Source organism: Pelobates fuscus, chromosome 1, assembly GCF_036172605.1.
Source record: "Pelobates fuscus isolate aPelFus1 chromosome 1, aPelFus1.pri, whole genome shotgun sequence".
NCBI classification, from domain to species: domain Eukaryota; kingdom Metazoa; phylum Chordata; class Amphibia; order Anura; family Pelobatidae; genus Pelobates; species Pelobates fuscus.
Genome location: NC_086317.1, coordinates 488,330,425 through 488,334,438, shown reverse-complemented (window position 1 = coordinate 488,334,438; position 4,014 = coordinate 488,330,425).

The window sequence follows — 4,014 nt, the reverse complement described above, 5'->3', positions numbered from 1 at the left end:
GATAACGTGAATGTGTGTTACTCGGTAATGGGATATGTTAATTCATTTTCATCCTCACAGTCCATTTTAATATGTGCCATTGTATTACTATTCTGCTAAACATGTATTGTAATGCTTCGTGTGAATGGTTACTGCATGTTTAACTTCACCAGTGCTGAGGCTCTCGTATGTGCATCTTATAGATAATTACTTTGTAGCCCAACTGCTTAAACCCCAACAAAGTAAAAGGAATTTACTTCTAGCAGAATTTCAGAGAAAATAGCTTCTTTTTCTTTTTTTCATATTAGGCACGTGCTTCACAACCAGAGGTATCAAACAGCGATATGTTTTCATATGTCTTTTCTGAAAGTGTAGATTTGAACCAATAATTCTAAATGGAAATTGTGTGAAAGATCATTCCATATTAGTCAATGTATGTGATATACTGTACATAGAGCGTTCAGGACCACGCTGTGTACTGCCTTTCAGACAGCTTTTAAATTATCAACTTCAAGTTAATTTGGTTTTAAAGTGTAATTCATGAATAGAGGTGAGGAATATTCACCTGGATTATTGTAGATTCAGGAAGTGGTGTGGAATTTCATTCTCATAAAAAACAGGTATTTGTCCCAAACAGCTATAATTCACCATATAACATGTTTGTTGATTTCCTTTTAAATGTGTTAAATGTATTATGAGACATTTTGTTTTCCTGCTCTGTAAGGTTTCCTTTTATTTTGATATAGTGGGCGGCAGCCTTTGGGTTTATGTGTGATATAATATAAATGTTTGCACGTGACCCTTATTTTCTCCCACCTTTTTATTTTTTAGGTTTAAGATTTAAAGTACACTTTCATCAACAATAAAAATAAAAAAATATTAAAAAAAAAAAGGTGACTGCTCTGAATGTAGCAGCAATCATTGTAATCATGCCTGTTTTTACTTATTTTTTTTCCCCCAGGTGTGTAATCCTTTGTGTTATTTTGGTAAACGCGTGATAAATTACATGAAAAAGCAATAAAAAAAAAAAAGCCATTGTGTGAACCTGATGAAAAATAAATCCTGCATTAATTTCCCATTTCTATAGTCAGCAAGGTAATATAAGTCTGAACACTAGGAAACAACTGTATTTAGAGAAAATGTTACAAAAACCAAAAACCACATTGCCAGTGCTGTAAATAGGCACCCCCTACAGGACAGTTGCCTACTCTGCCTAATAAGAAAGAAGCCATAATTACACATAATACCTGCAGCACCACCTGCAATGGGAATGGGTAAAAGGAATCCCTGAATGGTGAGCTAGTGATGTCGATATTCACACGCAGATAATGACACCATTTCAGAGAACTTACCTGGTGCCATTCAACATCCAGAGCATCAGCCCTTCATGGTGTTTCAGAGAAAGGTCCAGGCAGTGAGTGGGTCTGGATCAGTAGCAGCCTTCGGATATTCACTGCTAAGAGGAAGTCACTGGTTTAAAGGAACACTTAACAAACGTGTTCCTGACCCTATAGTCAGAATCACAGAAGTGATGATATCAGACAATCACAATATCCCATATGAAAGCATTGGATTGGCTGAGATCGTCAAATTGAGGAGTGGCCACTGGAGTGATCTGGTGATCCTGGGCTGTAATGTAAACATTCAAAAGTACAAACAGTATATATATATATATGTGATACCTCAAAATAAGTAACAATGGTATCTAGATATACTTATCTGATAAAGTCAAAACAGCCTCTCAAGGTCGTGGCCCAGTTCCCGACCTTTTACAACATATACATAGACACAGAGGAAAATGAGATACGGCTGTACATAATCTAGAACAGGAACAGAAAAAGATACATAGTGTGATACAGCAAAACACAAAGTAATGCGCTGATACAATAATACACTCACAAGATCAAAGTGAATAATGCGCCAGAACAGGTGCCTGCCCCGATAAATTTGGGCGGCTGAACGTCTCCACTCTCCACTGGAACTCCAAGCAGACCAAAAAATGGAATGAGACTTCGATAGAGGTAGGTAAAATAAATATGCAAATTTATATAAAATCAATCAATACAAAAATGCATACAATGTTATCCCCCCCCCCCATGAGTCTCTATAAATAGGGCTAAGCCTATAGTTCATTGGTGGATCCGGTGGGAGTTACCCTTAATTGCTGATCCTGTTCAGTTGCAGAGCATTCATCAAACCTGCTCAGGTGTGGAGAAGGTGTTCTGACGTTCACTCTTGGCGCCAAACGATGACACCGGAAACCGGAAGTGACATTCCGTTTGTACTTCTGTGTTCCATTGCCCTATGCGTTCCAACTCAGAGATGAAAAGTGATTAGACATATTGCCACCTAGAGGTCGCCCAGGGTATAGCAGTCCTAATGTTAATAGAAAGTGAAGCATATTGTGACAAACGATCTCCTAGCAACAGAGAGTGGTTACAGTCCAAATAGTTAGATTTGTAGAGCACAAAACTCCTAAATCCAATTAATGTTTTCCTAATACCCTGTTGTTACAGTTAAATACAAAGAGATCACAGTTTAACCCTTTATCAAAAAATTATCATATTCCATATATGTTATCAGTGTTATAAAATCTTTCAAGTGGCATTTAATTTTAAATTGGATCAATTCATTAGGTGGATCATCTTACAACTTAAATAGTCATATTACATGTGAGTTCCAGAATCGTAATAATAATGAGTGGTGTCATACTAATAGACAACCAGCAAGTACACATAAATTATTTGAAAAAGTATCTATAGCACCACCTTAATGTAAACCATGTTATTAAATTCATTTTGAGTGTGAATCAATATTATATGAATTTATTTTCTAGTTATGTATATTTGTGTATTACGTATATTATAAAAAAATGGATCATATCATCCATAATATAAAGTGCTACAAATAGTGTATCTTAATGATCTAGTGATATCCATTTATTAAATATCTTTAGTGAACCTGTTCCTTAAATTTTAATGATGTGAGTTTATCTCACAGGATACAAATTTCCTAACCTTTATATAAAAAGGAGAGGAAATGAAAAAAGACAAGAAAAAGAAGAAAGAAAAGAGAAGGGAAATCCTTCCCATGAGGGCACTGCCGCGGGGTAACCAAAGAAAGAAAATTGCATTAATCGAGGAAGCTTATGAGATCTATATCATGATTTAGTCCCTTAGGATGAAGGGTCTGGAGTTTATGTATCCAGAAGGTTTCACGTTGTGATAGTTTCTTAAGTCTATCTCCTCCCCTCCAGTAGGGTAATACTCTCTCAATTCCCACACACTTAAAATTGGAAAAAGAAAATTGGGGACAGGCATTACAGTGAATAGGTACAGAGTGGGTCTCAAGTTTCTTTTTTATGTTATTAAGATGTTCCATGAACCTTATTTTGAGAATCCTTTTAGTACGGCCCACATACTGCTTGCCACACGGACACTGCAGTAAATAAACGACATAGTCCGTGTGGCAACCAATATCCATCTTGATGTTAAACTTTTCTCCTGTACTATAACTGCAAAAAGAATTTGTTCTGGATACAAGGCTGGTGGTACAGGCCTTACACGTGTTGCATCCTCTAAAGGATCCTGATGTTTTAGAGGTATTTTGCTTAGTTGATTTAAGGGCATAGCTGGGAGCTAGCATATTTTTAAAATTTTTGGTTTTTTTGTAAATGACTCTGGGTAATTGTGATAGGGTGGTCTCCAACACCGGGTCCTGCAACAGAATTGGCCAATGTTTTTGTAAACATTTTTTAATTCTATTGTGGTCGGTATTAAATTGTGTTAGGAAGGCTAAAGAGAATTATTTTACCTGAGACGTATCAGTCCGAGGTTTATCCCCCAATAATTGGTTTCTATTGACCTGTTTAGCTAACCGAATTTCTCTCTCTAGAGTGTTCTTTTTGTAACCTTTCTCTATTAATTTATTTTTGACATGTGTAGATTGAACGTTAAAATCCTGGCTATCGGAGCAGTTGCGCCTTAAGCGTGTAAATTGGCTTTTCGCAATGCCCCTGAGCCAGGGTTTGTGATG